We start from the raw sequence: 12,591 nt of genomic DNA, 5'->3' as shown, positions 1-12,591 counted from the left end.
CCGAACATTTTGTGTTGCCTAAATTGAACGGTTTTTTTTTCACTTATTTCTACAAAAAAAAACTATTGTTTACATAATTTTAAGTGAACTTTTGATCATTTTTAGTGATTTTTTTTTTCTTATCATGGTATTGATGCATTTAGCACTTCTCTTGTTTTGTTTAATTTTTTTTCCTTTTTTTTGTTGTCATATGTATCTGCTATTGTTGTCAATCTCCATCATTTTCTAGTTATTTTCTGTCATTTAGTACTTTGTTTGTATCTGTTTTTTTTTTATTTTATGAAATTTTCATCTTTTTTGTCATTTTTTGAGAACTCTATAATTTTTTTCTTATTTTTGTTTTTGTCGTTTCATTATATCAACATTTAAGAACGTAAAAACGTATTTATAGTGTTTCTCCAAATTAAATTGGCCTGTTATAGCAAAAACTATAAGGTAATGTGGTTTCAAAAACCGTTCGTTGCCGGATGTCAAATGTTGCCAAAAACGAACGGGGTCTATATATACTTTTTTGTTTATTTATACTGCTTTAGCTTGACATTGCTATCAACTACGGTCCACCTGTGGCTTCTTCAAGCCAATTGCATAATGGTTGCACTTTGTGATTGACTCGAGATTATCAATATTGCACAACGAATCAAATGAGTTGCTGGAAGCAAGCAATACAACTTCAATGTTCAATTTTGATAATCTCCTAATTTGAATGAACCAATAACGACTTACTATCGAAAAAATCAGACATCGGAAATAAGATATTAAAAAATTAAAAAAGCGTTCTAAATAAAAAAAAAACAAAGTTATCTGTATTATTCACGTTACCAAGAATTGACCTGTTTTGGCTATTCGTTCAATGAATCCCGGAAAGCACTCACCGTACTTCCTTGAGAAGATACGGATAACGTAGGGTTGCCATCCGTCCCGCAAAAGCGGGACATGTCCCGCTTTTTTGTTGGATGTTCCGCCGTCCCGCTTTTCCCTCAAAATGTCCCGCTTTTTTTTTCTTGGAAAACTTTTACGATGTTCACTGACTTACACTAGTAAAAATCAAACTTTTGTCTCAATTTCAATTCATAGGTTCAACACAGAAAATCTTTCAAATAGATATGGCTTTTTCCTCAATATAAGTAGCATATTCAATAGTTCAAATGAGACAGAACTAAATAACTCTATTGTTCTTAGCATTATAATAAGATTCTGATTCTGTTAAGCGTTCTTAGAAAATGTTCAACAAATGCAATGTATATTACTTTGGTTTGAAAAAATATTGTTTGAGTTGCTTCCAAATGATTTAAGATCGTAATTTTTCGCCGTAATCTTTTTAATATTGTCTTATTTTATACACCACCTTTTTAGACTCAATAGTCCAAAGTATGTAATGATGGAAGTTTTCTTGAGTTTTCAAATTTTTAAATCATATTTGGAGTATATTTATTACTACACAAAGGTTTTATACGCGTTATCAAATCCGCCAATTACATGTAGGAAATATTTCCTCCCAAATAACGTGTTGGTTCGCGAGAACCGTGGAAAATAAACGTGATTATGGCAAAAAACCATGGAAATAGAAGTCATGCAAGAAAAACTGAGCAAAATCATTCCGCGTAACAAAAGCTTAAAGCTATGATCATTTAGTATCCGGGCAGTTACAAACGTGTGTATTTTAAAAACCAATCATTTGATCGAAAAACTTTCTATGGAAGAAATGAAGGTGTTAATATGACATTTAATATACAAATGTAGAATAAAATGTTAATCAATGATTTCAAGAAATACTCTAACTTTTTCATAAAATCTCTTTTTTATCTTTGCACAATTTTTTCAGTCATGTATTGATCTATTATTTTTACCACAGAAGCAAAACCTTTGCAAAATCATGATATTTTACCAAAACTCACCTGGAAAAGATATTGGAATCTGGTTGGAACCTTTTCATGAGTAAGCATCTCGAAGAATTTGATCTCTCAAATCCGATTTTAAAACAATTTTGTTTGTCCATCTGAACACATCTGTCATAATCCGTAAAAACCGGATGCACAGATTGCGATCTTTGAAACTGACCATTATTAGTTATTTACTTGGTGTCTACTAGTCAGGTAACACTTTTTTCCTGCCGGAAATGGATTTTTTGCATTATTTAAGGAGTCTGCATTCAGTTATTCTCAATAACCAAAGACTTTTTACCATATTTAAGATCAAGGGTTGCACTCCGATGGTTGATTTGAAGTTCGTGTGGATCCTAGGGTGCCTCCTAATACTTCTTAACCATTTGGTCCGAAAGAAAATCAGAAACAAATCAACAGTTCATGAGCTTTCAAGTCAACAATGAAGAATTTTCGATGCGCAAAATGCGTAAAAAGAGCGAATTTGTGCAAAATTATTTTTACCATGTCTTTTTGCATCGTAAATATCTCAAACACACGTTAACTTCAAAATCTATCAAAAATAAGGTAGATAGTCCTTTTCATAACCAACAAAACGCTACTAAAGTTTTGCATATCCGAGCTTAAGTAACGTAGCTATCACCGAAATAAAGTGTCCGGATACTAAATGATCATAGCCTTAGTATATTTTCATTGAACAACTTTGTTTGATGGTTTACAAATAAGTTTGGCTATAAATTTTTTTTTTTTGAATTTCTCAAATGTCCCGCTTTTTTCGGCTGTGTCCCGCTTTTTTTCGTGAAATGTCCCGCTTTTCTCTGAAAGTATCTGGCAAGCCTAGGATAACGTTGAGTGCTTTATCAAGACGCTGCTTTAGCATCACCTTCGTCTGGGTTCCTTCACATTGCTCGATAGTGGGCAATGAGAAGGCAGACTCACTAGCGAAGGTGGGTGCAACTGAAGGCGATATTTATCAGCGTCAAATTGCCTTCAATGAGTTCTATTTTTTGATTCGTCGAAACGCTCTCGTCAACTGACAGCGCAAATGGTACGAAGATGAGAAGGGCCGCTGGCTCCACTAGATTATTCCAAAGGTAAGCCTCAAACCCTGGTTTAATAGGTTGGACCTGAGTCGGGATTTTATTCGTATATTCTCCCGTCTCATGTCCAATCATTATTCCATGGATGCGGTACTCTATCGTTTAAATATTGCTGGCAGCAATATGTGTGGCTGTGGCCAAGGTTACCACGACATTGAGCATATCGTTTGGTCATGTGAGGTTCATCTAGCCGCCAGAGCGGATTTATTGGACTCCCTTCGGGCCCGAGGGAAACCACCCTACACCCCAGCAAGAGATGTATTAGCTGCGATAGACCATCTACCTCTTCTTAAAAGCTATCAACCTCCGTCTCTAACCAATCCTTTACTATTTTCCCTATATCTATTCTAGTTTTCAACAATGAATTGTAAATACAAAAAAACTGACTTTGGCTCCTTAAAACCTTCGGTATGAGCCGTTTCAAATAAACGAATTATAAAAAAAAAGAATTGGCCTGATTAATAATTCAACCTAAACCTCACGTAACTCATTTTGATGTTCAAAAAGTATCTTAGATTTGCTTTGGTCCAAAAATAATGTAAAATCCCAAAGAAGCAAAAAAAAAAATTGGATGATGGACACCAATTTTGAAACAAAAAAAAAAAAAAAAGATGACAAAACTGAAGGAGATAAGAAAATTTACAAAAATTGAGATAATGACAACAGTAATGCACAATGACAAAAAAAAAAAACAAAAATGAGAGCAAATAAAAGTATCAAAAGACGAAAAATGACTTTATTACAACAACAACAATTACAAATCACAAAATTATTCAAAAACATTAAAATTGACAATTGCCAAACTTGACTAAAATTTTTGAAAAAAATTAAAATGATGTTTTTGTTATCTTTAACAGAAGGAAATGACGTTTTTTTACAAGCTGATGGAAATTTTCCAAAAATTTTAAAACTTATCCTCAGTTAAGTTGAAAATGAGTGGGCTAGACCAAATTTAGTGCAACCAATCCTAGGTTCCATTCTTTTGACCTCTGGGCAAAATTGATGGTCACGGTCAATCACGGATTAGCAACCATTGGCGATGTAGAACTTGTTCTTCTGAGCCACGCCTGCGATCTTGGAGTTTGAAGTGTAAATAATGAGAAAAGCTAGCAGCCTTAAAATTGATTTTTAACTTTTGAAATAGTGCATTTCAGATTAAAAGATTAAAGGTGGATGTGAGAAGTCAATCAAACTAACCTTAGCTAAGCTAATGATGTTTTCATTATTTTTAACATTCTCGGAATTTCTTTCATTTTTGTCGCTCTTGAAATTGTTATAATTTTAGGCATTTTTATTTTGTTTGCCTGTCAGTTCTGTCATTTTTGTATTCTTTTTATTTGTTTTTATCATTATTGATTTAAACTTGGTGTAATATTTCCTTAATTTTTTTTCCTAGCTTTTAAGAGTATTAAATTATTTGAGAACCATCCTAACGAAAAGTTTATGGACTACCCTAGCGTAGAATTTGATATATACTTTTTAAATGTTTTTTAAACATTCAATCATGGTTGGCCAGCTTGGTTGAATTGGTCTCCTTCCAAACAACAAAGCAGCGAGATAATTCTCCGTTGATGTCAACGTTCCAGATTTTGTCTGAATCTTCCAGACTTTTTGAATTTCCGTCAGACATTTTTTAAGGTTTCTTGACTTTCAGCCTTTTGATATTTCTTCCAAAACAATTTCAGACTTTTGATTTGGACAAAAATAGTTCTACAAAGTAAAGAAAATTGAAAATCTTCATTGAGAAAGGTTTTTATAATGGGGGAGTTGGCCATGAGAAAAATAGTGATCGGTCATGTTTATGACAGCTCCGCGAAAAGTATCTCGTTAGATGTTTTTTCTGGAAGTGAAATTTTAAAATTGAAAAACGCAAATTCGGACCACAATGTGGACAGGAAGATTAGAAATTATGTCGTCAAAACGTGCAACTGTTTTTCATCAAATTGGACGATGGCTCTACTACACTTCATGAAACTTGCTACCGGTAAACGAAGCGCAACGAAATCGGCCAACAAAAAACATTAAGATATAGGCGGAATTCTACTCTATAGAACTTTGCTGGAAATTAAACCCGTTATCTCTTGTCTTTGTGAGCCCGTTCCGATCTATTTGATTTATTTTCATTTGAGTTACGTTATATGTAGCTAAAGAGAACTTATTTATTTCTTGTTGATACATTCCATAATATCATTTTTCCCTTGCATCATGAAATAAAGCAACCGAGAAATTAAGTATTTAGAAAGAAATATAGAGCAGAATCCAATTTTTCCCATCCCATTTTTAGCTTCTGCTCATTACGTATCGAGTTTATAACTATTAAAATTTTTTATTGTAGTAGATGTAGCTCTTGCTCCAGTTTTCAAAATGTATCTTTCATCTAATTTCCACGATACATCCAGTTCTCACATTTCACAACTATTTTTCTCATTATTACTAAATGATCTTTATAGTTTTAATTATGTAATCAATTAAACATTGCATAAGAAGCGTTTGGCAGGGAACTCCACGCTTTATTCCTCCCTTTGCTCCAGTATCTTTCGCGGTGTTTACCAAATGGGCCGTAGTAATCTCTGCAATGCATGTTTACATGTAACAGTGATTACGTTGAAAAAAAATGAAGGATGCAAGTCCTTTCATTTTCCAGGATGCTTACACGTTTTGGCCATGTTGGTAGAAGAAGAAGAAGAAGAATTGAGAAAGGTTTTTATAATGGGGAATATTCAACGAAAAAAATGGTGAAACAGAGGAACTCAAATGATGTTTGATTATTATACGCGTAAAGTTTACTATTTCCAAATCTGACGAAAAAAAAATCAGACTATACCAGATTTTTTTTTTAATTCTTCAAGACTTTTTAGAAAAACTATTGGCAACTCTGTTTCCAAGTGCAATCTGGGGGACTGCGATTAAGATCGAAGATGTGTCAATGATCACACAAATTGTGCCCAATTGTGCGCGAAAATGAGCAAGTTTAATTTTAAATAAGAGAAAGCAGTGCTCAGAGAAGGAGAGAGAGAATTTGTGCAAATTGTTTGTAAATTATGCAGTAACTGTGAAATTTTGTTCATTATCATTTCCAATACAACGAATTCTATCCGAATTTATCTGCATGAGCTGTAAGCGACTCGAACAGCAAGTGTGAGAGCTCTCACATCTTGATTAGAGGAAGAGAACTCTGGCCAAAAACGCTCTGGTAATTTAATCATATACCTCAGCGTAAATGGAGAAAAAATAGTTTGACTCCCTCTTCCCATCACACCGGGGACCTGCGATAAAGAGGAAAGATGGTCACGCAAATTGAGCACCCAGCAAAGACGAAATCGTATCATAAATAATAACTTAAGTCGATTACAATTGTATTGCGAATCGCAATTCCAACTGCTAGTGTCGTCTGAAGTCAGTTTAAACCGGATATGACAGAAAGTCCGCCATGTTTGTAAATTTTAAAATGATTTTACTCCTGCGCAGTCTTCAAGTGAGAAAATAATCGCCATGTTTCTCTATGTAACCAGCACTGCATCCAAATGGCTTAAAATCAGATGGGAATTGATAAATATTGACCAATGAGAAAACTGGAAAATATTGTCGCTGGCAAATCTTTCGATAGGTACGAATAAAGGGTCGGATACCGCCCAGTTGGTGTAATTTTTGTCGCTTATGAAAGAAATGAATTTTATGCATGTATATTGCCTTCACTTTGGTAGGTAAAAGCAGTTTTTCAACTTCCATTCGATCTTTCTATAAAGCATATGGAACGTATATTGAAAGAGCATAAGAATATAGCTACCAAAATGGGTAGTCAATGATTGAAACTGTAGAAAATTGTGTCCAATTGTGCGGGAAAATAAGTAAATTTGAGTAAAAATGAGAGAGATCAGTGTTCAGAGAGAGAAAAATTGTGCGAATTGTTGCAAATTGTGCAGTTATTGTGGAATTTTATCATTATTATTCCAAGTACAAAGCATTCTCTATTCATTGCTATCCTCTGCTTTACACAACGTTTAAAAACAACAATTTCTTCCCCACTGTCAGCGTTGCCACATTCAACTCTTGACTCGCATTTAAAAAAAAAATTACCTTGTCAACAATTTGCTCCGAAATGTATACCAGAGAAAAAATCATCAGTGGGAAATATTAGAAAAGTTCTGAATGATCGTTAATTTTGTTCAAGTTTTATAGATCTCTTTTCTTTATGATTCAAACAACATATTTTTAATCAAAATTATTTAATTACCTATAAGAAAATTTTAAAACCTGGAAACTATTTTTAACTGTGATATTATTTCTTACAGTTGACCTCCACATAAATATGATTTCTGTCTTTTTCTTAATGAAATGTTCAGTTGATTTGGTTTCAAATTCCTTAACGTCTTCCGTTGTGTATTTTTCCAGATGGCAAAATCTGTACTATTCTGAATTAAATCTTGAAAATCTGCCACCATTGCAGAATTTGTTGAAGAAAAAAACAAATTAAAAAAGCTGTAGTTTTTTAGACAAAACTCTACTTGTGAAACCATGCTCACTGCTGTTTCGGTTTTTTTCTTGCAAAAATACAATTAAAGGTAGTTTTCGGAGGGCAGCATCTTTTATCGTGAATGTACCAAAAAAGCTGTGTCAGCTCACAGACTGCTGCTCAACACAATGCGCAATCAGTGATGTCAAGTTTCCCGATTTTGTCTGGATTTTCCAAGCTTAAAGGACTTCCGTCAGACATTTTTCGAGGTTTCCTGACATCCAGACTTGGATCCATGCGTGAATGAGATTTTAAGGTATTTTAAGGCCGAACAACAATTAAAATCGAAAAATGGACCATGATGCTGCATAAATTAAGGGGCTTATTTTTTTAACTTTACTTATTAAATTTTAACTACAAAAAAAATGAAATTTTGCCTTCATTCAATTCTCTAGGCTCTCGCACTATTCCCCTTTAATTTTTTCCTTCAAAATTTACCATTTGATAGGGTTTCTGGCCTTTTGTCCTAGATTGGCTTACTCTTGGAAAACGTCCCTATTTTCTAAATACCAACAATTTATCTCAAAATACAACAAAACTACACCAAAACTATAAATTTACTAAGGAAAAAAGTAAATCTGTCACATAAATCAACCTGCTGCTTCTAAACGCTTTGAATTCATCAGGAAGGTTGTTCGTTTGCGAGCCTTCGAAAAAATAGATATTTTAAGACTTTAAAATTACATTTTTACTTAGATATAAAATTTTCAAAAATATACTAAGTTTTACCCAATTTTAAACTCAACATGTAGGTTTTTAAACGTAGAAAAAAGTTTTAAGATATTTCAACTTTAGACTTTGTTATGAATGATTATGTGGCAAAATTTCATATTGATCCAAGCTACCCCGGTGATCAATGTTACTCCGTTTTACGGTATTCATCAAGCTAAGTATTAAACATTGAATGTCGTCCAACATCAACGCATGTTATTTTTGCTTATTTGAACAACAGTAAATTTATCTGGCGTCATTTTGAAAAGAAATTTCAGAAAAAAATACCAAACCCATAAAACTTTTTTCCAAAAAACTAAATCATGATGTATTATTTTCTGTTTAATGAATCCAAACTAAGAATAAAAATAATAATGTCAATTTTTAAATCAAATATTTCAATTCTAAAACTAATTCCACTTCAGATATTTTTAAAAACAAAAGTTAAATCAATTCATATTTTAGTAATTTGGAATTCTTGTAAATCTTCGCATCTAAATTCAAAACTCAAGTTGCAGTTTTCATATTAAAAAAAGTTCGTCTGAAAAAAAGGTTTATATTGAATAATGAAAAAACGGCAATTCTTGTTAAATTAGGCCAGGTCAGCTAGTGCTTTTATGAAACATTTCATCAACAAGAATTCCAAAAAAAAATCATAAACGGTCATCCGACTTTTTTTATTTTTCTTTGAAAAACCGACAATCCCACACCCTGAGAAAGTATCAGACTCGACAAAAGGCTAGCGTTGTCGTTTGTGGTTTAGTAACAAGATTTATAACCGTAAACAGTGAATCCGAAAAATTCGCTTTTGCGCACCCACACCTCATCCGCGAACAAAAATCTCGGTGGCGGTTGGTTGGTCCAACTATATACTTTCGAAACTTTCAATGCCGCACCACACAGCACAACATCTTCATAAAACATCAATCAAACGTAGGTAAAATTTTGAATAATCCGGTAAAAGAGAGTTTTTGGGTTTTGTTTTTTTGTTATCTTTCATAAAAGTCAACGATCCGAAACGGAACGGCGTGGCAATGTTGTGCTCCTTTTGCTTTTGAACTTGAACCTCTTTGCTGATCCGGCTGCTGGTGGTAAATTGAAAGTGGAAAAGAAATTTTGCTGTATTTTTTGCAATTTTCAAATAACCTTCAGAAATCATCATTCATGTATACACAAGAGTGCCACAAGGATTTGTAAAGGGTCATAAATAACAACAAAAAAAAATTATTTGGCTTCAGAATTATTTTTTTAACTTTTCAGAACACAGAAAATAAAATAAAATAATTTTAAAAAAATATACCAGCCAAAACTTGTAAAAATTTAAACTGTGGTGTCAAATTTCCTTACAAACTTGAGCGTTGTTACGTGACCTCTCAGAGTTAATCAAATGAGCTGCATTTTGGCTTGAGACCTTCTGTCAAGCCAAAGTACGATTTCAACTCCAAAATTTTTGATTCTGAAATACACCCTTATTTTAGGACACTCTATTGTACAAACTATTGGAATACACCATATGAAATTTTAATTAAGAACATCATTATGAAATCAGAATCATCAACTCATTTATTTAAAAATATAGAAAGTATGAAACAATTATAATTTATAATTTTATAATTTAATGAAGGCTTTCTTCAGCTTCATTGCTTAACTGACGACCCGGATCTTTGCAATAAATAACTCATACCCAGCAGAAGAATTCAGTGAAAGGAACTTCAACTAAACAAGAAAAGAACCCCAAAAAATTGGCATATGCTACTTTCTTTCTTCCTTTGCGCATCCGCCCGGTTAATGGTACTTGAAGCGGAAAAGTTCACGAGCAGCAGTGTGTACTGTGTAGCCATAAAAAATCCTCCAAAAATTCAAGTGTACACTCTCCGGTGGCAGCAGCATATCTTCAGTAGCCATCTTTTGCCATCATTGACTTCCAAGGTCTTTTTGATGTGCTGGCTGAATCAATCCCATGGAATGATACCTAACCGAAGAAAAAAAAAAGCAAATGTGCAAACCGAATAACCCCCAAATAGCACGAAAAAAAACACCAGGAAAGTGTAGAAAAAAAACCCAACCAACCAAGACCAGCCAAGAAAGTCCTCCGCGAACTCGTCTCCCCTTTTCTTTTTTGTCTCGCTGAAGAAGGAAAAAAAAAGAACCATAAACGAAAGATTACGACGCCCCGACAGAAAAGAAGCTCGAATTTGTTGGCCCCAAATAGGTTCGCATTAACGAAACGAATGTGAACGAAACGGACCGGCACAATAACACCAGCGAAAAAAAAGAGAAAGTTTGCGGGCTTGACTTTGGCCATGATCCTGATTACTGACTGACGACTACCTAAGTGTTGTAAAGTTAGCCGATTGGATGACTTGCGAACTTCATTCGATTTTTTTTTTGTTTTTCGGGTAGAAACTTTTGTTGATTCGTCAAAACATAGGTTCGAAAAGGCAGTGTTTAACCAAGTAACAATTTTGTTTTTTGTTATTGTTGTGAAACAATGGAAAGCTGAATTAATCCCTTAAAATATTTACGAAGCTCTTCTAGTGGAAACTTTAAAGATCCTTATTCAGGGGGTTTCAAAATAGCTTATAAAAATTAATTATTTACCGAAAAAACCACTTAGGAACTTAGGAGGACCATCTTGAAAATGTTCAGATTTCAGTAAAGGCTGAAAGATCAGAAAAACAATATTTCTTTTATTAGTTGATCACCCAGGTGGTAAATCCTTTTACGGGGTGCATTCCACAGCGAGCTACCGCGTGTCCCCAGTATGCTACTCTGGGTCCATGGTTGCAATTGGTCGACTCTAGATACTATGTACCCTGAGGGCCTCTAGTCATAATTCCCATCCGGACCTGCAACGAAGGCTGTACCCGTAATGGTAGACCAAGTCCGCGCTCCTGCGCTCATCGGCTTACTCCCCAAGTAACACCGATAGTTTTAATAGACTCCTCAAGCCTCTTATAAAACCAAAACTTCATTTAGTAGCCTTGAGTCGGCTTCAAGTCAAAACTTCAGCATATATATCCTGCCTCTTATTACGATTCAAGACTAAGGACCTCTCCTCTGACGACTCGAGGTCCAGCTTTCACTCGTAACTCGAGGCTCGCTTGGTTACCACGACTATCGTACGATCCGCCTCTGTTCGAGACCATGGCTAGAGACCAATAACCTCTTCTCTAACGACTTGAGGTCTTGGCTCCATTTAGTTTGGCTCGAAGCCTCTCCAGCTTTTCCTGGACACGCGCCTGTCACAGCACACGTTCGGAGCTTTACGGATGACTCAGATGATTCCCGGCAAAGACGTCATCCTATACCGACTGGAGTGATTCACGCACCGACGAAGTGAAGTCACTCTATCCGAGGGTATTCGCTGCGTGATTGCTCTTCTCCCTACGAGTTCGATTGCGAAGAAGGTCAAATCTTATTCCCACAGCTTTCGTCGTAGGGAGCGCGTTCTACTCGGATACTCCACGGCGGTGAAGGAACGTTCGCAACGTTCGCGACGTACCTAGCAGCTCGGCATACACTGAAGGTAAAGTCTTATCTTTATATGCTTCACTGCTAGGTTCGGACGCACACTACTCAGATGCTCTCCGGCGAAAGAGTATTGGCATCCTCACACATCCTCCGCACGATGTTGTCGGCTGTCGTGTCAGGTCCACAGGCAACAAGCGTGTTAGTGCGTACCTTTTCGAACCTAGGACACTACGTGGTCTTGTGTCTCAATTGTGTCACCGCAGGTTAGGCAGAATGGCGAGGCCACATGTTCAAACCGATGGTGCTACTGCATGAAGCATCCGTGACCAATCAAGAACTGTGTCATGCAGATCATGCACATCGGGCATGTGCCTGTGCTCGTAGCAGAAGATATCTTTCTCTAGCAAGACCGAGATGGGCATGACCCCCGCCACAACATCAGCAGCTACCGAGGACACTGTTCGGTATGCGCTGATAACCCGCAGGTTAACTTTTTCGAAAATCGAGTCTTCAGGAAGCTTCTTCGAAAATCGAGTCCTGATGTACGAAACTGAAACTGGGTTACGATCTACTGCCCTAACAGCGGTGGTCCACAGTGTTCCATACTAGAATGCCATGTATAATGAGGTGTTAACGCTGAAACTACCAGTAGGAGTGCAGATAGTCGGATTTGCTGACGATATCGTGCTCATGATCACCGGTGAAACAATCAAGAAGGTAAAAAACCTTGGGGTTGGCATCTGGATGGAGGGAGGTAAGCTATCTCACCATAAATCCGAAGCTCTGCTCGTGACCAATAAAAGAGTTGTGCCGCACATGGAGATTACTGTTGGAAGACGCCCGACATCTTTGAAACAGCAGCTGAAATACCTTGGAGTAATGGTCGACAATCGCTTAAGCTTTTGTGCGCATG

The sequence above is a fragment of the Uranotaenia lowii genome, chromosome 2 (genome assembly GCF_029784155.1).
Source record: "Uranotaenia lowii strain MFRU-FL chromosome 2, ASM2978415v1, whole genome shotgun sequence".
NCBI classification, from domain to species: Eukaryota; Metazoa; Arthropoda; class Insecta; order Diptera; family Culicidae; genus Uranotaenia; species Uranotaenia lowii.
This window is presented reverse-complemented; position numbering follows the sequence as displayed.